Source organism: Chiloscyllium plagiosum, unplaced genomic scaffold, assembly GCF_037043375.1.
Source record: "Chiloscyllium plagiosum isolate Xiang-an unplaced genomic scaffold, Cpla_swu_hap1 HiC_scaffold_26, whole genome shotgun sequence".
NCBI lineage: Eukaryota > Metazoa > Chordata > Chondrichthyes > Orectolobiformes > Hemiscylliidae > Chiloscyllium > Chiloscyllium plagiosum.
The window spans coordinates 16638587-16662633 of NW_028270164.1; the positions used below are offsets into that span (position 1 = coordinate 16638587).

Sequence of the window (24047 nt, forward strand, 5' to 3'; positions counted from 1 at the left end):
AGCCTGTCAGACAAAGTGCACTACCTTTGCTAATGTATGGTCAACTTTGGATATAAAAGCTCTGATATTGCTTCTTCCAGCTACCCTCAGTACTGTAGGAAATGTCAGCCTGAATGACATGCTCAAACATCTGGAGGGGGACCAAAATTTACTTTATGCTTAGCACTTCTGTTCTGGCTGAATTGTCTTGGAGATGTCCAGTGGTCATGAGAGGTGGTATATAAGTGCAAGTCTTTTTTTTAGAGGTGGGAGTGCTCCCACTGAGACAAGGGTAAGATCCACAATGACCTTACAGTAAGGCCAGTGGTGAATGAAGTGGAATCAACTGCCCTCTGTCCCAAGAGGATTTTCTATGTCTCTAGTGTTTTCCATGTCTATCAGCAGCAAATTGCCTTTTGCTTGTTTCTGGTCATGAATGGGTTGAGAGCTGAACTTTGTCACATTCCTGCTTAACTGGGCAGGCCTCCCCAACCAAGTGGAAAGAACCAACTCTGTCTCAAACAAAAGTACTGAGCATAATGTATGTACAACTGCTGCTTCAGCAACCTCCCACAGCATCGACTCTTTCTCACGTGTTAAAATACAATGTTGCTTGAACTCAGGCTTTCTCAGAACACCCCAATGAGATGACTGCCATACAGTCACATGTCAAGGGTCACATGACTACAGAAAACCATGAAGGTCACGTGCATATGGTTGTATTTTAATCAAACACTCCTTGTGGCGAATACCTTTGAAAAAAAGAACAAAAATGCTCTTGCATTTGAATATGTGGTCAAGGTGGTTTGCAACAAATGAAGTACTTCAGAAATGTCACAGCAAATCCCAGAATCAGCAATATGATGGTGATCAGATAATCCATTCTTTCAGAATGCTAAGCGAGGGATAAATATTGGCTAAGACAACACGGCACGGTGGCACAGTGGTTAGCACTGCTGCCTCGCAGCGCCAGAGACCCGGGTTCAATTCCCGCCTCTGGCGACAGACTGTGTGGAGTTTGCATGTTCTCCCCGTGTCTGTGTGGGTTTCCTCCGGGTGCTCCGGTTTCCTCCCACAGTCCAAAGATGTGCAGGTCAGGTGAATTGGCCATGCTAAATTGCCCGTAATGTTAGTTAAGGGGTAAATGTAGGGGTATGGGTGGGTTGCGCTTCGGTGGGGCGGTGTGGACTTGTTGGGCTGAAGGGCCTGTTTCCACACTGTAAGTAATCTAATCTAAAGATAACTCACCTGATCTTCTTCAAAATAATGCAATGGCATCTTTTACATCTACCTGGAAGCAGGCAGAAAGGGCCTCAGTTTAACATCTCATCCAAAAGACGCCGAGGCAATACACCAATGGTGGTGCCCTGAAATGTCAGCATTGCTAAATCCTGAAGAAAGACTTACAATTCAGAAACAAGTATTACCAACTGTGCCAAGGCAGATTGTTTCATACTAGACTGGTTAAAAGTGGACTTCTCCAGGTCATTCTGGTATTTTTGGCCTGACTTAAAGGCTCCTCAATCTGGCTACAAAGTTCTACAAGGTTATCACAGGAGCATAAAAATGATGACAATGGAACGAAGTGGTCAACAAACACACTTTCAAGGCTAGAAATACACTGATGTTTAAAACAAGTTGGCATTATGTAAAAGAAGGTTTGAGGCATATTTTATTTTGTATATTTAAGATGTAAGCAGTTATCACACGGTTGCATACCTCTTCTTTGATGTAAATAATTCACTTTGAAGCTCTTGCAAGTTTGGAATGGAAGTTTCTGAAGGTTACATTTTAATCTCTTCATTACATAAAACTAGTTACAATCAACAAAGTAAAATCTCTTTCGCTTATCATTGAATGACTTTTATTATTATTTATTTTTCTTTTCATCTTATCAAAGAAGCAACAATTCTTCCTTCTAAATGTCAATAATATCTAGAGGGCTCAAAAAGGTCAGAAGAATGGTTTGGAAGGGGACGCTAAACAGATGCTAGTAAATAAAATGTTCACTGAAGTGCATTGGCGAGAACCCAGGATATCTGAACCATTGGAAGTTCTCCAGTTAATTCCTCAACTCTGTTTTTCCCCCAATCAAACAGATCAACGAGTGTACCTGGTTGAGCAAAGAGATCAAATATAGTGGGAAATCAGAGTGCAATGGAAGCGACTAATGGAAGCCTTTCACTTAAAGGGAAGAGTTCAAAATGGAAATTAGGCTGGAGCTGTTCAGAATTATTCTGTAGTTTACCAGGGTTTGAACATTAATTTTCGGAACACTGCTGTGATCAACCCTTGAGAAAATTCATAGGAGTATCAACAACGTCTTTTTAAAATTTTCTTTGGAAACCTCAATTTATTTGTGTTGTAGAAATATTAGTGACAGGAAAATAGGCTCTGTGGCTGACAGTCTGGAATCACCCAGTCAGGTGTTTGTATGCTTTCTGAAGGGCCATGAGAAGGCAGTACACCAAGCAGTTGGAAGGTCAGCAACCAATAGTGAAAAAGGAGAAGTTGTAGGTAGGAGAGCAATGGACATGTGACTTAGCATCCAGGTATGCATCCATCTAAAGATAGCGACATAACTGTGTCAGTGCTTCATTACAACTGCTCAAAAGGATATTTGTCTCATTAATTCATGGGATGTGGGCTAAATCAATGTTTATTGCTCATTCTGAATTGGTTTAGAGAAGGTGGTGGTGAGCTACCTTCCTGAACCACTGCCGTTCACCTGGTGTAGATCCATCAAAATGCTGTTAGTATGGAACTTCCATGATTTGATCCAATCTCTACAAAGGAACAGAAATGATTCCAAGTTAGGATGGTGTATGACTTAGAAAGGAATTTGCAGTTGGTGGTGTTCCCCAGTATCTGCTGTCCTTGTGCTTCTAGATGGTAGTGGTCCTGGGTTTGGAAGGTCTAAGGAGGCTTGATGGATTAATGCAGTACATCTTGTAGACAGGACGCACTGATGCTAATCTCATTTGCAAAAGAGAGTTCAAACAGGTTACATGTGCAAATAGGATATTTTGCTGGGACATTGTTTCAGATCTATGATGATTGGTTCTGTGAGGGCCTAATCACCATGTTGTTGGATTAGGTGGGTGTTCCTTAAGATTGCCAACTACAAATCTGGAAGTCAAAGAGATGTGGAAAGCAAGTCATTTTGAGTCATTCCGTTTAATGGCCAATAGAAACATTGGAAGAGGCATGTCAAGACTTTATCTGCCAATCCATTCAATAGATGCAGGATGTATCTTCCCTCAGCAGTGGACACCAAATGCTCAGATTGTTGCTCCAGAAGCAGGTAGACCACGTAAGGAAATTTCAGGGGTGAGTCAAGCCCACTGTTCCCAGAGCTGAAAATGTGTTGCTGGAAAAGCGCAGCAGGTCAGGCAGCATCCAGGGAACAGGAGAATCGATGTTTCGGGCATAAGCCCTTCTTCAGGAATCACTGTTCCCAGACACAGACACAGAGGAATGGCCAGATGCCAAGATAGGTTGTTTAGAATATCCACTTTGCTTCATTCCAGTTTTTCTTTTAATTAAGGCCCACTAGACCTCATCAACATCACAACCCATTATCCTTTCAATGACTCTCCATGCCAACTTCACCCACCCTCACCCAGCTCCTTATAGCCACTATGACAACTTAATGCCAACCCATGCCTCACCAACCCTTCAGTGTTTATCACCCAGTATCATGATGGGCAAATGTTGGAGCTATGTTGTGACAAAATAAAATGAAAGAAACCCAAACATATAAATAGAAAGCAGGAATCATCAGCAGTGCTTTGTCTGGAGGCCCACTGAAGATGATGTTACCGAGTATGGTGATGAAACGTCTGAAAATGAACTTTCCAGCTCAGTGAGCAAACCTACATCCAGAACAATGTGATAGCTACAGAAAAGGTGCACAAAGAGCAAGGTCAACATTAACTTGAACATTAAAATTCTACAGGAGAAAGTGAGGTTTGCAGATGCTGAAGATCAGAGCTGAAAATGTGTTGCTGGAAAAGTGCAGCAGGTCAGGCAGCATCCAGGGAACAGGAGAATCGATGTTTCGGGCATAAGCCCAAAATTCTACAATCTAATAACAGCAGGGAAGAAGCTGTTCTTCAATCTGTTGATCCAAATGTTTAAGCTTTTGTGTCTTCTGCCCAACAGAAGAGGTTAGAAGAGATTATAAATGGGGTGGGAGGGGTCTTTCATGACGATGGTCGCTTTTCCAAGGCAGCAAGATGTATAGAAGGAGTCAATGGATGGAAGGTTGGCATATGTGATGGATTGAACTGTGTTCACAACTCTCTTATGGTCCTGGGCAGAGCACTTGCCATACCAAGCTGTGATGCATCTGGGTGGAATGTTTTCTGTGGTGCATTTATAAAAATTAGTAAGAGTCTTTACAGACTTTAAAACACAGCTGAGGAGAATTTGTTTTCTCTCAGAGGAATGTGGAACTTTGGGGTCATTGATTATTGTTAAGAGAAGTGGATAGATTTTGGTTAGGCAACGGAATTAAGGGTTATCAGGGTGAATAGGAATGTGGAATTCAAAACACAAACATATTAGCCATGGTCATATTGAATGGCAGGGCAAGCTCAAGGGACTGAATGGTTCACTTCTGCCTCTATTTTGTATGTTTACATGAAATCAGTCAGAAATGAGGGTAGGGCTCTGAAAAATATCCTGCCTCCCATTTCTAACAGTCCATGAAAATCTACGGCCCACGCAACTTTTGAAAAATGGGACCAAATTTCACAAATGCTTTTAATAAACATCAAACGTTCTAAAGACCACTCATTATTTTATCCTTAATCTCTCAAATGTGTAAGTTGTTTCCTGTGTATTCTGCCTGTGTCATCTCTTTGAAAGAGTTATCCAACTAATCCATAATGGATTTATAATTGATGGAGAGACATATGCTAGTTTTCACAAATTAGAAAAATGCATCTTTAATTCATCAATTTTCTCTTCTTATCCCCTTAGAAGTGTGTCCAGCTATAAAGGCACAAAAATCATGTCCTATTTTTACATATGTAGATGAAAAGTTGGTTAGGCCACAGCAACAGGAAGTTGTGCAGTTCTAGAATCTGCATTGATTGCACAGAAGAGGGCGCAGAGGAGATTTACCAGGATGTTGCCTGGGCTGGAGAGTAGAAGTTATGAAGAGAGTTTGGATAGACATCTTGGGGTTGTTTTTTCTTGGAGCAGAGGAGATTGAGAGGTGAGATGTATGGAATTGAGAGGCACAGCCAGAGTAAACCAGAAGAAACTTTTACTCTTGATGCAGGGATCAATGACCAGACAGCATAGACTTAATGTAAGGGGCAGAAGGGTTAGATGGGAGATTAGGAATTTTTTTTCTCTCTCCCAGAGGGAGGTGGGAATCTGGAACTCACTGCCTATGAATTGAATTGAGGCACAGTGAAAAGCTTTGTCTTGCGAGCTTATTCATTTGAATTGTAAAAGCCATGAGTTTAGGTCTGAACGGGTGGTTGGTTGTGTCACTGAACTGCTCACAGGTGACCCAATATTTACACACGTTCCGAGTTTGCAAAGGTCAATAGATTTTACAGATTTATAAATATCCCACAACAATTGCCAATCACATAACAGATCAAGAGCTGGACATGGTTTCCCTCCAATACAAGGTGTCAGAGCCACAGTCCCAATGAAAACTGGACCGAGATGAAAGAGTGTCTGTTCTTTGGGAGCTTTTAACTGGGTAATTTATAGAGATTGTCAGGTTCAAACAACAAGCTTCATTTATGGTGACTGAATTAAAAAATGGAATGTTTGGAGCTTTGCATCCGCTAATGTTGACGGGGGGGATTTCTAAACAGTCGAAGTTCCACATGCTGCCAAAATGTATTGTAGTCCCCTATACCCTGGGGAGGGAGTGGGGGTGTGGTGATATACGTTCCAAGACCTACTGCAGAAGCCCAAAATTGTGGATAGGAGTGAACCCATTCATTTAAATGGGAAATGTACCTTCCCGGCGGCCTCTGGATCTGGATTCCTTTTCATATGTTCAGGCCGCGGGTAACTGAATCTGTGGAACATGATTCTGCAGATACGGGATTCGCCCTGGACTGCACTTTCCTACAAACTAATGATACTTAATATTCACCAAAAATGGTCATTTCTGTTAACACTCAACCACCTTGCTGTCCTGGAGTCACATGGAGGCTAGCCCAGGTGAGGATGGCAGATTTCCTTCCTGAAAGGACATTAGTGAATCAGATGGGCTTTTACAACCATCAGTGGTTACCATGAGACTAGCTTTGTTTTGTTGGCCTGGGATTCTAGATTATAAATACTGTGCAATTACTGCAGTGCCACTGTCTCCCCAGTAAGGGGCTGAGCTCCCACAAAGACCTTGTTCACCACCCACAGTGTTTTATGGCTATGGGAAGGGGGTGCACATGTGTCTGCGAAGCTCCTAATATTTACCTGCATTTCGCAGAAATGTCAAATGTGGCTGAAGACGAGCAATTATTTTGGACTTCCATTCAGTACGTTTAGCTGTGGTGCCCGTATAAGCTGGGCCAAAATATTAACACCAAATTGCAGATAGTAGAGATCACAGTAAGGAAGTACTCATCTATTGGCAACTGTTACAACTCAAAAGATAACCTAACCTCATGGGCTGACAGCAATGTTGCTAAGAAGTCAGGGATATAAGAGCATGCGAAAATGTTTCAAAACCACAAGGCTATCTGACATTCCATTAGCTCATGACCAATTTGCATGTTTCCTCCATTTAACTTCCTTAGTTCCATAACATAATCATAGAGTCATACAGCATGGAAACAGACCCTTCGGTCCAACCAGTCTATGCTTACCATATTTCCAAACTAAACTAGTCCCATCAGCCTGCTCCCATTCCATATGCCTCCAAAGCTTTCCTATTCACGTATCCATCCAAGTGACTTTTAAACATTGTAATTATACCCCCACCCACCACTTCCCCCCCTCTCCTTTGTATAAAAAATTTGTCTCATGTCTTTTTAAAATCTCTCTCCTCTCACTATGAAAATGTGCCCCCTAGTCTTGAAGTCCCCCATTCTCGGGAAAATACAACTACCATTAACTCGATCTATACCCCTCATTATTTTATAAACTTCTATCAGGTCACCTCTCAACCTCCTTTGCTCCAGTGAAAAAAGTCCCCAGTCTCTCCAATCTTTATTTATAACTCAAACTTTCCATAGCTGGCAACATCCTGGTAAATATTTTCACTTCGCTTGCCAAATAAAAGACTATCAATCTGGGTTTTGGCCTCAGTTATTTTAATCAAACCATTTGGGCATGCCATTCTAAGGGATACGTAGGACTTGAATCTAGGCCTTCATGCTGAGAAGTAGTGACTCTGCCACAACAGCCCTCGCAACTGGCCCCTATCCCCTGCAGCACTTTGGCACAAAGTGTTCACAATTTCCAATCCCCTCTGTATAAAGATGCACTACCTGAAATTGTTCCAAACATCCGATTTTAAAGTGATCTCCCCTTGTGTAAACTCCACAAACTAGAGGAAATAGATTCCCTTGTTCATCCCTATCAAATGCTTCAATCATCTTCCGAAGCCTTGCTTTTCTCTGTGCACTCTGTAGATGCATGGTACTAGTGCTGGGATCGAAACCTTGCATTTGCAATGAGCTTTCGCCTACTGTAGGAACTAATGACCTATTTCAAAGGTCAATGGGATCGAGGGAAAGAGTATGATGAGTAGCCTTGGTCTGTGCTCAAATGCTCTCCCTAACTTATCTAATTCCCAGTTTTCCTGAGCAATTTAAATATTTCAATCAAATATTGGCCACTTAACATGCGATCACTGTTGGTACTTTACCAACAATGGAGGAAGGTCGTGCCATACAAAAAGCTATCATTGGGATCTCGGACCCAAGACTTATTCAACATTGTAGAGCAGCCTATGGTGGCAACAGTAGCCAGTGCTCCTGTTAGGGGGATAGCAGTGTTGTCAGCCACAAAGATAGAAACAGAGAGAGTAGGCTAGTCAAGACTGCTCCACTATTCAATATAATCATGGGCAATCCTCAATCTCAACACCCACTCTCTCCCATACCCCTCTACACCATTATTCTAGAAATGTATCTAGAGAAACATAGAAAATAGGGGCAAGTCTTCACCTTCAAGCTTATCCCCAGTACAGAGTAAGTTTCCCAGCAGCAGAGGTAGATGTGGGGCAGCTAACTGAAATACTTAAACATCCACAAAGGTTTGGGTCTTCAAACTTGTTGATGTTTCCACAGATAGGGAATGGATGTCCCTTCCTCTCTGCATGTGAAGGTTGCTATCTTTATGGTTAGATAAATAAATAAATAGAATGATGTAGGAAGGAGCTATTCTAGCTACAGACTCTGTGGCTCAGAAAAGATAACAGCAAATGGAAAGAAAATAAAAATTGGGGGTGGAACAAAAGGTCCAGTCGAGAAAAACATTACATGAAATGACTGTGTTAAAAAAAAGGGGCAAAGGTTAGATTACTTACAGTGTGGAAACAGGCCCTTCGGCCCAACAACTCCACACTGACCCGCCAAAGGGCAACCCACCCATTCCCCTACATTTACCCAACACTACGGGTGTTTTAGCATGGCCAATTCACCTGACATGCACATCTTTGGAATGTGGGAGGAAACCGGAGCACACCCACGCAGACACGGGGAGAATGTGCAAACTCCACACAGTCAGTCGCCTGAGTCGGGAATTGAACCCAGGTCTCTGGCGCTGTGAGGCAGCAGTGCTAACCACTGTGCCACCGTGCCGCCCACAGATATTAAGGTGCAAATTCTGAAAGAAGGTTCTGGAGAGTAATTACTAATAGATCATTTAGGACTGAGATGAGGAGAAATTTCTTCATCCAGAGAGTGCTGACATTGAATTGAAAACATTGATGATATTGAAACCATTGCATTTTTCCAAGAAGGAGTTAATAGAGCTAAAGGGATCAAAGGGTATACAGAGAAAGCAGGAGCAGGGTACATGAGTTGGGTGATCAGCTATGATCATATTGAATAGTGGAGCAGGTTCGAAGGGCTGAATGGCCTGCTCCTGTTCTTATTTTCTACGTTTCTAACAGACTGGTAGCATTCTCCTGCAATATCTGCTACTGAAAATGAACAGTCAATATTAAGTCTTCTTACTGACTGAAACTTATTCCAATAAAGAAGCTTATTCCCAGGACTGGTTTAATCTAAAGGCATTACCTTTCATGAAAAATTGAATGACATTCCACCTATTGTATTTCTCCATATAAAAGGTCTCTTATTGAATCATCAATCTCTCAAAGACTCCCAATCAAGAAAGAGAAGAATTGAGAGATTGCATCCACTGACCAGTTTATTATTACCTTCATTAAAGGTTGGACATATCATTCACTTTGATTTAATTAAATATTCTCCTATTAATATCACACGAATGTCATGTTGTTTGTGCACATGAAGGTCAGTGGTGCATTTTCCAATCAATTGCAAAATGAGTTCAGTCCCTTCTCACAAGCAACTAGGTCATTGGTCCAATATGCTCATGAGCACTATCAGCCATTAACTAGAAGGGTCTTGCACTGTGTCAAAATATTTATTTATTTGTATGTTCGGTCAATTATTCTCAGAATGGTGAAATGAACAATTTAAATCCCACTTTTCTTGAGGAACGTAGTGCCATGGGCAAGCATTACTCTACTTAATTTACAAGTTCACTTCAACCTCAGAGTAAGTTTATGGTTTACAATTTGATGTATATGCTTCATTTCAGGGACAAGCAGTGTAGCACAACAAGGTTTTCACTTAATATTACCTGTAGTACCCTTTTACTGAATGTGATCGATGTTGTGTGCAGTGCAGAGATTGTGTGAGTTTGATTGCTACACGTTAAATTGCAGATCAACCCTGTTCCTTGGCACATTCCCTGCCATCCAGCATTTTCAAGGTAACATTTTAGCAGATTGGGTGATTCCATGAGTAGAACAAAAAAGTAACTTGTTCTTCTGAATTGATGAATCACTGTAAAATAATCTATCAGATTTGGGATCCCAGATACAATTACAGGCCTACAAACTTTTCATTGCAAGCATGGTCATTTCTCCAAATGTTAGCCCTAGATCCAATTTATTTTGCCAACCATATATAGGTAAGCACAGAAAGGGAAGATAAACTTTGTCTCACATGTCAAGAGAACTGTTAAGCTTTACTATTGCCAACTGATGATTTTGGTTTAAATTTGTATTTGGTACGACATTTATCTAACACATATTAAAGTAGAGGTTTCCTGGGAGTCATTATTTAGTTTGTAAACAGGGAGTAAGTTTTACACAACTCCTAGGGCTGGCATGTCTAAATACTGAGGAGCACCCAACATAAAGCAACTCTCGCCTTCCTGTCTATCCCCAACCTGCCCCCCCCCCTTGCCACCCCATATTAGAAGCGATGAGTAAGGCATCAGGTAGACCATCCACCTTTATGTTTATTGAGTTCCTTAACCAATTAACTGCCACAAAAGATGCTCATCCCTGCTGAAGAAAAGTCATATTGGGCTCAATGTTTGCTGTTTGTCTCTCTGGAGATGCGAGCAAACCTGCTGAGTTTCTCCAGCACTTCCTGTTTTGATTCCACTCCTAGCTATCCTGCCATAGTCAGAAGATTTTCTGCAAAGGTTTCTATTCCCCTTCATACTTTCTTAGACTTGTCCCTTCCTATTTTTCATCTACACAGTATCACTAAGGAATATAGTCTAAATAGATCCACAAGTACGTTGAGAAATCCAATTCTCCCTCCATCTGTCTTTGTGCTGTCAGACTGCCAAACATTCGGAAGACTGAAGCCTTTGTTTTCAGTTCCACCACAAACTCTATTTCTTGGATGCTGATTCTATCCCACACCCTGGCTGCTGTCTGAGGCTGATGTTGATTCTTTGCAACCTTATCATCCCGAGTTTCTATATCGCAGATGGTGCCTTTGTAAATTGACTCCACGCCTGCTCCTGCATCAACCCATGTGCTCCCATTATCCATGCTGCTGGTTGTGCAGGAATCAGGTACTGCTGCAAAAAGACACTTCGACATTTTGTCACAGATTATCATCTTGAATTCATCTGGGTAATTCACAGAAAATACCAATGTACAGGAAAACCAGCATTCACACTGTAACAGTGGCCAGTGGGCTCTGGTGGAGGCTTTGCCATGGACTAGTTAGGTGATGACAGACAGTTAACTGTCAAGCTTTGATTTAAAGTCAGGTTTTAACTCTGATTTGTCAAGGCATTGCCCTGAGAAATTAATCAGAAATTGGCTGTCACAGTTTTGTTGAGTTGAAATGGGTACAAAGTGCATCAATGTTCTTTCTGTATGTAAAGGACAGGGCTCTGTGTATTAAAAATGCAGCTTCCAACACACACAAATACACCATGTGATGAGCCTGGCTGACAATCTTAAATTTGTTGGCAGTATAATCATTCGCATACTTGGAAATATTCAGCAAATGTTGTCCAATCTCAGCTAATGTTGGACAATGTTTTTGAGTTTTGTAAGAACAGATAGTTGTGCACTGTTAAGGATGGTCAAAAGGATATGCTATTCAATACTTTCCATCAATCTTTGATTTGGAGATGCTTAGGCTGGACTGGGGTGTACAAAGTTAAAAATCATACAACACTAAGCTATAGTCCAACAGGTTTATTTGGAAGCGCTAGCTTTTGGAGTGTTGCTTCTTCATCAGGTGGTTGTGGAATATAAGATTGTAATACACAGAATTTATAGCAAAAGTTTACAGTGTGATGTAACTGAAATTATATATTGAAAAATACCTTGATTGTTTGCAAGTCTCTCATCTTTTAGAATGTTGGTTTCAGTTCTTTCATATATAAATCCCAGAATTTTCTTAAAGTTACATTCGCAAGTGAACTTTCACAATAGATGATATGTTGGCCCAGATGATATATTGAAGGTGTGGGCTGCCCTGTGTAAGACTGTCTGTGCCACAATATTCAGACTGATTCCAATCTGAAAAAAGGGGATTTACAGAATCTTACATGGATTCATGCAGTTTTTGAGCAAAGTAAAATGTAATTCTGCAAGTAGAAGTTCACCCCACAAACTTGTGTGTGTATGTGCAGGGGAGGAGGTCTGAGTGTCTGTGAGAGAGTGTGTGTATGTGTGTGAGTATGAGTATAAAGGAGTATAAGTCTGTGAGAGGATATGTATGTGAATGTGGGAGTGTATGTGTGAGCGAATTAGAGAGAACTTGTGTATGAGAGAGGGTCTGCTTGAGTGTATAGATCTGTAGGAGTGTCTGTGTGTGCCTGTGTGCGTCTGTGCATGTCTGTGTGTGTGTGTATGTGTGTCCGTGTCTGCGTGTGTGCATGTGTCTGTGTGTATGTGTGTCTGTGTAGTGCAGTGGGGTCACCTGTAGTGTGACATGAACCAAGGTCCCAGCCGAGGCCATCCTCATGGGTACTGAACTTAGCTATCAGTCTTTGCTCGGCCATTTTTTGTTGTTGCCTGTTCCAAAGTCCACCTTAGAGGATGGTCACCCGAAGGTCCAAGGTCCACTTATATCCCTTTACACTCACACTCATACACATACACACACTCTCTTACAGACACTCATACCACCCCCCTCACCGCCCACACACACTCACATACACACACTCACACACATATAAGTTTGTGGTGTGAATTTGTACCTGCAGAATTATATTTTATTTTGCTCAGAAACTGCATTAATCCATTGTAACATTCTGCAAATCACTTTTTTAGATTAGAATCAGTCTGAACATTGGGGCACAGACAGCCTCACACAGGGCACCTCACACCTTCAATGCATTATCTGGGCCGACGTGGCACCTATTGTTAAAGTTCACTTGAAGAAATTCTGGGATTTACATATGAAGGAACTGAAACCAACATGGTCATTCTAAAAGATGAGAGAGTTAAGAAACAATCCAGGTCTTTTTCAATATATAATTTCAGTTACATCACACTGTAAACTTTTGCTATAAATTCTGTGTCCTACGATCTTATTCTCCACAACTACCTGATTAAGGAGCTCTGAAAGCCAGTGCTTCCAAATAAACCTGTTTGACTATAACCTGGTGTTGTGTGATTTTTAATATCAATCTTTGAGAAATGCAACCATCTCACTGGCACTGAAATGAATAGACTAAATTACTCATTTGTGTAGTCCGCAGAATATCTTTTTGACTAAAGAGCAGCATCCAGTTAGTAGTGAGCAGTACTTGTGTGTGGTACTGGATGGTAGCAACCTGAAACAGCTCGTTTCATTTGTGCAGGGCTTTGAAGTACTGTCCACTGCCAGGTTACAAATAAATCCATGTTCCTGTCTGCATATGTGTTTGTCTTGAGCTGCAACAGATCTCAGTCCAAATCTCAGTTTAGGGTTCATTCGCAGGTGAGACGAAGTGCAATCTAAAGGCAGGAAGAAAGTTTTTTATATAAAAAGAGATAATTGTATTGTAATGTAACCACTCTGCTATCTTCAGCATTTTTACGTATACAGGTAACGGGGAGCAAAGACCAATAAAAAAAGTTCTGTGACAGTGTGGTAATTGGGAGAAATTAAATGACAAAAGGGATGGTAGTGCAAGGCAGAAAAGAATGATAAGAAAAAAAAGGATAGATCTAGATGAGGTGTAAATGACCATGGTATACTCAGTACCAACAGGTACTTCTGAATAGATGGAGTTTATGATTATGATCTGAAATTGTTGATCTCATTGTTGAGTCTTAAAGCTGTGATGCATTTATATAGCACCTTTTATAACCTCAACATGTCCAGACACAGTTTAGATCTATGGAAATGGCAGCCTTTGTGAAACCTCTTGACCCCACATGTAATTCTAGCAGAACAGAACAGCAAACATGAAATACAGACATGTAAAACAGTTTTATCTGGGTTCCTGGCCTATTTACAAAACCCAAGAGGCTACTGTTTAGATTTGCTTCCTATACAACATTACCTCTGTCATCATAATAGGGTTTTGGAAGACTTAATATTGTTGTATCTAAGAGTACAACGAGATCTTGATCAACTGGGCCATGGACCAAGGCGTAGCAGATAAAGTTGAATTTAGATAAATGTGAGGTGTTGTATTTTGATAAGACAAACCAGGGCAGGATTTACGCAGTTAATGATAGAGCCCCGGGGATTATTATCAAACAGAGAGACGTAGGGGTTCAGGTGCATAATCCCTTGAAAGTGACATCGCAGGTGGACAGGATGAAGAAGGCATTTGGCATGTATGCCTTCATTGGTCAAAGCATTGAGTACAGGAGATGGGTGTTAAGTTACAGCTGTACAAGAGATTGGTGTGGCCACTTTTAGAATGTTGTGCACAATTCTGGTTGCTCTACTATAGGAAGGATATTCTTCCTAAACTGGAAAGAGTGCAGGAAAGATTTAGAAGGATGTTGACAGGTCTGAAAGATTTGAGTTTGAGGAGAGACTGGGATTTTTTCCCTGGAGCATTGGAGGCTGAGGGGTAACCTTACAGAGATTTATAAAATCATGAGGGGCATTGATAATGTGAATAACCAAAGTCTTTTTCCCAAGGTGGGATAGTCCACAACTAAAGAGCATAGATTTAAGGCGAGAGGGGAAAGATTTAAAAGGGACCTGAGGGGTACTTTTTTTACTCAGAGATTGGTGCATTTATGGAATGAGTTGCCAGAGGAAGTGGTAGTGGTGGGTACAATTACAACATTTAAAAGACATTTAAATGGATACATGGATAGGAAAGGTTTCGAGGGATAAGGGCCAAGTGCTGGTAGGTGGGACTAGGTCAGTTTAGGATACATGGTCAGCATGAATGAGTTGGACTCAAGGGTCTGTTTCCTTGCTGTGCGACTCTGACTTCAGTCTTTTGAAGATTAAGAGATGATTTGGTTGGGATTTTTTAAGACAGTTAAACGATTTAAAAAGGTAGTTGCTTTTCTTGCTTAGACAAGGAGAAGCTATTTCATTTATTGGGGAAACCTACAAGTTAAAAGCAGATCAAGCCCACTCTGCATGAGGTCATCATGCCTACCTCAAAGCCATATGCCTACTCCTGCAGTGAATTGTAGGCCAGACCAGGGAAGCACAGCAGATTTCCTTCCTAAGGGAAAAAGATTGATTTTTAACATTTGACAGTGGCTATGGTCACCTTTAGCTTTTAATTCCAGGTTGTATTGAATTCACATTTCACTATCTACCAATCATTGTGGGGTTTGAGCCTTGTTCATTAGCCTAGGGTTATGGAGTGCTAGTCCAGTAATGTTACCACTACACCACAGCATCCACACCAGCTAGGTTTAAGTTGGCTCCTATCAATCTAGGAAATGTGGACCTGATACCATTGGTTGCAGTTCCACTGGCCAGGACAATTAGACAGGATTTATATTGACAATCCCTGCTGGAATTGCCTGGGTGTGGTTGATGGATGAGGTTTGATATATATTTAGGTGTTTAACCCCTGCTCCATGCTAAGTTACTTGATCTAAGCAGCAGCATAGCACAATTTTGCCAACTCTGGTTGTATTTATTTTTTGAGGTTTCATCACATAAATACCCACCATCATGCCCATCAATCAAACATCCTTTTTCTCCATATCCTTTTAATAAACAAAAAAAGACACCCTTCCCTTGTTAGAAGATTATTTTTTTCCCCTGGGTTGGTTGTCACTGTCCAGATGAATAATTTTCCATCTGCTGGAGATTCCCCTGGAGTGATCTGACAATTCTGGGTAGCAGTGAAAGGTGGGAGTCTAATATTGGCCTCAACAACATGGGATAAGGGAATAAGAGAAGGAGCTGAAAGGAACAGTAGACTTTTTTTTCTTGGTCCTTAATTGTAAAGCTGGCTGTGTGGCAAACTGTTGTTATCAAGAACAATTATCCCCTTGAGACTGATTACTAAACTTACTGATCTCAGATTAAGCCCCACCCTCTACAACTGGATCTTCAGTTTCCTGAGCCACAGATTACAATCAGTGAAGATTGGGGACAATATTTCATCCTCACTAGCACTCAACACTGGAGTACCCCAGAGGTGAGTACTCAGCCCCCTACTGTACTCACTGTATACCCATGACTGCATCGCCAAATACCAGACTAATGCCATGTACAAGTTTGCTGATGACATAACCGTAGTCAGTCAAATTTCAGATGGTGATAAAACAGGAGGTGGAAGACCTGGAAAAATGGTGCACTTAGAACAACCTAGCTCTCAATGCCAGCAAAACCAAAGAACTCATTATTGACTTATGGCAGGATGTTACTCCTGCCAACCTACACATTAACAGCACAGAGGTGGAATGAGTGGAGAGTGTCAAGCTCCTGGGAGTGGTCATCCACAACAAGCTTTCTTGGACTCTTCATGTGGGTGCGCTGGTCACAAAGGCCCAACAACATCTCTTCTTCCTCAAGCAGCTGAAGAAATTTGGCATGACGGCGAATACCCTTGCCAACTCCCAAAGGTGTGCCATCGCGAGCATTCTGTCTGGATGTATGGCAACCTGGTATGGCAACTGTACCATTCAAGATCAGAGATGGTTACAGAGATTGGTGAACTCGGCCTGGACAATCACAAAGGCCAACCTCCCATCTATAGAACCCATCTACCAGTCCCGCTGTCAAGGAAAGGCTGCCAGCATTCTCAAAGATCCACCCCACCCTGGCAATGTTTTTCTACAACTTCTACCATCGGGGAGAAGGTACAGAAGCCTGAACACACACACTAGCTGGTTTCGTAACAGTTTCCACCCTACTGTTGTTAGAATACTGAATGGACTCACAAACTCTTAACATTCACCTGTACCTGTGTTTTTGTTTTTGCTGCTGTTTACCTATTATTTACTTTCTATGCTACTTAACTCTGTGATCTGCCTGTATTGCTCACAAGACAAACCTTTTCACTGTGCCTCAGTACATGTGACAATAAATTCAATACAATTCAATTCAAACTTACTTGTGAAGATCCCGATGGAAGTAACCTGCTAACATGCATTGTCTGTAGGCACACCCTTACAGAATGGCCAATCTAGCCATGGGCTCCTGCTGCCTGTAGAACAGTATGCAGGAGACAAGAGGAAAAAACTGGTGGAAACACAAAGATGAGTGCACAGCTAATGAGCACGATCTGCTGTTCCCAATTTCCTGTTCCCTGCAGTGTAACAACATCCAAACACATTTCACAAACCAACTCCAGGCTTGGCTCTCCTTCAAATCTAACACGGATACTTGTCAGTTCCTGACTGCGGAACTCATCGCAGCACATGATAAAGTAACGTTCCACCCTAAGGAAGGGAAAGCTGTCAACATCAGTCCATTACACTTGAATCACCCCTTTCTCCTGTGTCTCCAACTTTGGGTCACTAAAGCATATTCACAGCAATCTGAACCTGGAGCTTTCCATCCCATACAGAGGAGAGAGCAAAGTGGACAAAGATCTAGTAAGGTAATAGTTACTGATTTTTTTAAAAATCCTGTGAACTTATTGGCAAATTGTCTAAGGTTTTTCCAGAGTTCATCTTTTGCAAAATCTTCGGTCAGGGTGAAAGAAATAACTATATATCACAGGAAAGAAATAAGAACCACTTCCTTTTGCGATCGTACCCTGGGGCAGACAGACAGAAGTATATCAGGGCAAATCCAAGCTTCAGAGGGGTCAATCAGAGGAACTAAGACATCCCAGAAATATTTGGACATAGAAAAGACTGTAGGCAAGGATGAGGGAACATATTGCTTATATTGCCATACTCCAGGGATTTTATTTCTGGTGAATCTGTGTAATTCTTTACTGTGGAAGGCTTTGGGGGCTGGGTCATGAAGTATATTCAAGGCTGAGACAGATTTTTAATCAGCAAGTGAATGAAGAGTTGTGGGGATAAGGCAGCAGAGTGGTTTTGAGGATTATCACATCAGCCGTGATCAGAGGAGCTTTGATGGGACAAATGGTTGACATCTACTCCAATATCTAATGCAGCCCAGAATCATATAATACTAAAGCCCCTTTTGTTTATGACACGGGAGATGGTTCAATACAGTTACATGAAATGCACTTGAACTAAAATATATTTGCATTGCTTTTTCACCTGCAAGTAGGGTTCCCACTTCTGAAGGTAGTGAAAAGCCAAGCAGGGGATAAGACAGAAGCAGAACCAAGCAGTAGAATAATGACTTATTGATAGTTTGTTGTTGCAAATTAATGAAAATGCATCGAAAATCTCCATAATGAATGGATTTCATAACTTGCATATTTTTAATAGACATCAGGAGACTGTGGACATTCTCAAAGTAATGAGTGTGAGAAGGCTATTTCCCAAGGCAGAGCCTCAGCCTCATTCACAATCTCAGATATCTCAAGGGCATCACAGACAAGGAAGTATCTCAGCGGATTCCTGAAGAAGGGCCTGTGCCCGAAACGTCGAATCTCCTGTTCCCTGGATGCTGCCTGACCTGCTGTGCTGTTCCAGCAATAAAGTTTCAACTCTCATCAAATGCAGTCATCATTATAACGCAGGAGATGTAGCAGCCAATTTACCTCTGGTTGGCAATCTGAAAAGATTGATGCAGATTGCTGCACAAAAGATTTACAAGGACTTTGCCGGGATTGGAAGGTTTGAGCAATCGGGTGAGGCTGAATAGGCTGGTGCATTTTTCCCTGGAGCATCAGACGCTGAGGGGTGACATTATAGAGGTTTATAAAATTATGTCAAAAATCACACAACACCAAGTTATAGTCCAACAGGTTTAATTGGAAGCACACTAGCTTTCGGAGCGACGCTCCTTCATCAGGTGATCACCTGATGAAGGAGCGTCGCTCCGAAAGCTAGTGTGCTTCCAATTAAACCTGTTGGACTATAACCTGGTGTTGTGTGATTTTTAACTTTGTACACCCCAGTCCAACACCGGCATCCCCGAATCATGTAAAAAATTATGAGGGGCATTGATATGTGAGTAGCCAATGTCTTTTTCCTAGGATGGGGAGTCCAAAACTTGAGGGTGTTATGGGGAAAATCACCAGTCTTGGAGCCAGAGTCTGGGTTCAATGACAGTTTATTGCACAAGGAAATACTGGAGGTCTGGGAAGAGAAAGCCACCAATAGTACAATGGTCAGCTGCGAGTCTTCTCTCGACCCGCAGCACATCTCAAGACACTTTTATACATCTTATGATACAACAGGTCAGTGGTGAGGTTATTGTCTTTGTAACATGATTTGTTTATGGTAATCATTGCAGAAACATTGATAGTTTTGATCTAGTCATTGTCTGTTCCAGCCTTTGTTAGTTTCAGCGTGGTGTGTTGTTAGTTTCAATGCACACATTGTCAGTTTCAATGCAGATGTTGTCAGTTTCAATTTCTGCGTGGAAATCCATTGCTCTAGTAAAGGGTGCTAATTGCTCTTCCTGAGAAGGATGATTACTGCAGCCCTGGCTATTAGCACTCTGTATTGAGTCCGTATCAAGCTGTTAGCATTGCTATCAAAAGTGTTGGCTGGACTTAGACACTTCAGCGGGCAGTGTACATTACTCGTGTATTCTCTCCCTCACCTGCCTTAAACTAATCAACCAGGTTGTGAGTGCATTGTGCTGGCATTCTGGTGGCCCCAGGCAGTGTCTGTGTTTGCTCTGGTGTCTCTCTCTATACTGTGGTCTGACGGCCATCTTTTGTGTCAAGTGGCCAACTGATGACTCAGCGGCCATCTTGTGTGTCCATATGCCTAGTGTCACCTGGCCCCGTGCCATCTCCCACTTCAAGCACACAGGTTTAAGGTGAGATGGGAAAGATTTAAAAAGGACTTGAGGGGTAACCTTTTGATATAGGGTGGTGCATGTATGGAATGGGCTGCCAGAGGAAATGGTGGATGCTGGTACAATTACAACATTTCAGAGGCATCTGGTTGGATACGTGAATAGGAGGAGTTTAGAAGGATATGGACCAAATGCTGGCAAATGGGACTAGGTCAGATTGGGATGTTTGGTCAGTTTGGACAAGTTGGGCCAAAGGATTTTGTCCCATGCTGTATGACTCTATGGTAATGACCAGATATTCTGTGTTTGGTAACATTTATCTGAAGGATAAGCAATAGCCAAGAAAATAGGGGAAAATCCCGATATTCTTCAAACTCTTGGGATTCTTTACATTCACCTGACAACATCTTTGTTTAAGGTAACATTTGTAAAACAGCACCTCTGACAATGGAGCACACTTACAATAGAGCATTGGAATATCAATTTGAACTGAGAATTGAAGTCCCTAGCATGGTATTTGAACCCGTTGTCTTTTAATATAAGAAGTGAAAGGTGCTACCAGCTGAACCACAGCTGAGACTGAACAGTTGTATTTGTATATCAGCCATCTGATGTCCCTGGACTCCCAAATATAACAATTAAAAGTGTGCTTCTCCTGCCATAGGAGGATTTGAATCATGCCCTCAGCACATTAAGCTGCAGTTTAGGATTCACTATCCCAGAGACATTATCACTACACTCCCTTACTCCAAAACTGTTGAACTCATCATCCCTGTACTCATTGACTTTCACCGACTCCATCAACATGGGGAATTGGAAATGGTCCTTATCTTTGGGTTCAAATTCCTGTGTTTCCTCATGTCCTCCCTATCTCTGCAATCTAGAGTAACAACCCTCTGAAATCTTCTTGCTTGTTAATTCGAGCCTCTTGTGTATCACTCAACTCCTTGACCCCACCAATTGCAGACTGAGCTTTTAGTCACTTAGGCGTTATGTTCTGGGATCTTTTTCCTTAAACTTCTCCGTCCCTCTTCAGTTAAAGTGGCTCTCTAATGCCTACAGTCATCTCTCCTTACTATTTTGATTTGGTGATAATTTTTGCTTCAATCGTGTTCTTGTGAATCACTTGAGGCCTTTTATGAAATTAATGGCGATTACATTAAAAATAAATCAAAGATTCTGATTTACCAATTTTCCCCGTATTGAAGGGGAGAGAGAAAAATTCCCCAGAAGGTGGAACGACGGGGGATCAAAGCTAAAGAAGATTGCAAGTTCAAAGCTCCTTGAATGTGGATTCGCAGGTAGATAGGATCATGAAGAAGGCATTTGGTATGCTTTCCTTTATTGGCCAGAGTATTGAATATAGTAGTTGCGAGCTCATGCTGCAGCTGAACAGGACATTGGTTCAGTCACTGTTGGAATATTGCATGCAATTCTGTTCTCCTTCCTATTGGAAAGATGTTGTGAAATTTGAAAGGGTTCAGAAAAGATTTACAAGGATGTTGCCAGGGTTGGAGGATTTGAGCTATGGGAAGAGTCTGAACAGGCTGGTGCTGTTTTCCCTGGAGCATCAGAGGTTGAGGGGTGACCTTATAGAGGTTTTCAAAATTATGAGGGGCATGGATAGGATGAATAGACAAAGTCTTTTCCCTGGGATCGGGGAGTCCAGAACTAGAGGGCATAGGTTTAAGGTGAGAAGGAAAAGATATAAAAGAGACCTAAGGGGCAACTTTTTCACACAGAGGGTGGTACGTGTATGGAATAAGCTGCCAGAGGAAGTGGTGGAGGCTAGTACAATTGCAACATTTAAGAGGCATTTGGATGGTTATATGAATAGGAAGGGTTTGGAGGGATATGGGCCGGATGCTGGCAGGTGGGACTAGATTGGGTTGGGATATCGTGTCAGCATGGACGGGTTAGACCGAAGGGTCTGTTTCTGTGCTGTACATCTCTATGACTCTTTGAATAAAATTATCCCAAGGCTGAGTGAGGGCAGCATTGGCACATCCAGAACTTGGAGTAGGCAGGCCAGCCAGACCTCTCAGCAACAGATGGCACTGAGCTCACTGGAAACAGAAGAAAATTATGAGAAATAAGTAGACAACATTTCAAAAGGAAATTTGAGAATTTGAGAATGCTGCCATATCTCCAGGATGCTAGAGATTTTGTAGAAGTATCTTTGACAATGCCATTAATGACCATCTTTTGATTGCACATTTCCCTTACAGTTGCATTGTCTCCCTTACATTTTAGATGGAGCTGAAAGGGACAATTTGCCATTTTTCTGCTTTTCCAGAAGAATGAATCCTTGAGCAGATTATAAAAGACATATCAGAACATTGCAAATTGATTTTTTTTTAATGAGCCACTTTGTGCTTCCACTGTTTCGCATAAATGCTCATCACCAAAATGGCCAAGATATCTTCACTCTGTTATCATCATAGTGGGTCTTCGAGGAGGCTGTGTTCTGGTCAGGATCAATAGATATTGCTTTATCCCAGTTTCTAACTGCAGGGGAATGCTGACCAGGAGGTGAATACCGAGTCACCTCGCTCCAGGCTTGATCATCATGTGATGTTTTATATCACTAATGATGAATGTAGACCATTTGCATGTTGAGCATTACCAGACAGGCATGGAATCTATCTCTTTGAGGTAAGTTTCTGGAGAGTCTTTAACAAGAACATAGGAACGAGGGAAGGTAATTTACATAATTCAATGTGATTATGACTGAACTATGACCTTACTCCATTTAACTCTTTGTCCATGTTCCTTGATAACTTTGGCGAGTAAAAAATTTTTTAGTGTCAGATTTAAAATATTTTGATCAATTGCTATTTATTACAGAGAGTTCCAAAGTCCTAACATTCTTTGTGACAAGAAGTTTGTCCTAAATTCATTACTGAAAGATCTGGCTCTCATATTTTACATGTACCTTGAGACTTTGACTTCAAAAGCAGCAGAAATAGATTGTCTCCTTCTTTGGTACTTTATCCCTCATGTCTTGATAACTACAACCAAATTATTCCTTAAGATTAGATTACATACAGTGTGGAAACAGGCCCTTCAGCCCAACAAATCCATACCGACCCTCTGAAGAGTAACTCACTTCCCTCTGACTAATGCACCTAACACTATGGGCAATTCACCTGACCTGCACATCTTTGCAAACACAGGGAGAATGTGCAAACTCCACACAGTCACCTGAGGCTGGAATTGAACTTGAGACCCTGGTGCTGTGAGGCAGCAGTGCTAACCACTGAGCCACTGTGCTGTCCTTAACTTTCTGAATTGCCAGGAATACCACCATAGTTGGTGTAATATCACCTCATAATTGGAGTTCAATTATCATTCCAATAAATCTATGCTGCTCTCCCTCTGAAGCCAAAATATCATGCTTATGTTTTATTCTGTTTATTCACAGGATCTGGGCATCACTTGCTAGGCCAGTATTTATTGCCCATCTATAATTGCACTCGAGATATTGGTGAGCCTTCTTGAACAGTGACAGTCTTTGAGGTATAAGCACATTCCCAATTAGGGAGGGAGTTCCAAGATTACAACTTTACCATTTCCCAGGATGCTGCCTGGACTGGAGACTGAGGGAGCTAGGGCTTTTCTCATTGGAGCAAAGAAGAATGAGAGGTGGCTTGATAGAGGTGTACAAGATGATGAGAGGCAGAGAGAGAGTGGATAGCCAGAGACTCTTTCCCATGGCAGAAGTGTGTATCACGTGGGGGCCTAATTTTAAGGTGATCGGAGGAAGGTTTTGAGGAGATGTCAGAGTTTGGTTCTTTACACAGAGAGTGGTGCGTCCGTGGAATGCACTGCCAGCAGTGGTAGTATAGTCAGATACATTAGGGATATTTAAGTTACTCATGGGGAGGTAAATGGGAGATAGTACAATGTAGGGTATTTAGTTTAGTCTGATCTTAGAGTAGGATAAAAGGCCGGCTCAACATTGAGGGCCGAAGGGCCTATACTCTGCTGTACTGTTCTATGTTCTATGAAGGAAAGGGGATATCTTACCAAATTGGGATGATGTGTGGCTTGGAGCAGAATTTGCAGGTGGTGGTGTTGCAATGCATCTGCTGTTCTTGTCTTTCTCAATTTTAGAGGTGATTGGTTTGGAAAGTGCTGTCAGAGGAGGATTGGACCCAAGCTTTATACACTGCAGTATTAGTTTTCTTCCTTTGTATTCTATCACTTCAAATATAAGTCCCAACATTCCATTAACCTATTTTGACAATGTGTGTGTGACCATATCCCCATACCCCATTCTCAAATACCAACATCAAGCGA

The 24047-nt window shown here is 41.7% G+C and overlaps 1 protein-coding gene across 2 annotated transcripts in view; it reads left to right on the plus strand.

Moving 5' to 3' along the window:
* Window positions 1-24047, plus strand: part of LOC122563107 (prickle-like protein 1) — a 150907-nt gene that overhangs the window by 30498 nt on the left and 96362 nt on the right. Inside the window, exon 1 of one of the 2 annotated variants that reach the window (XM_043716544.2) lies at window positions 17325-17448. The exons of the other annotated variant lie outside the window; for it this stretch is intronic. The gene's annotated coding sequence lies outside the window, so the exon portion shown is untranslated. Of the gene's footprint in view, window positions 1-17324; window positions 17449-24047 lie in introns of those variants that run through there. 2 annotated transcript variants of the gene reach the window in all.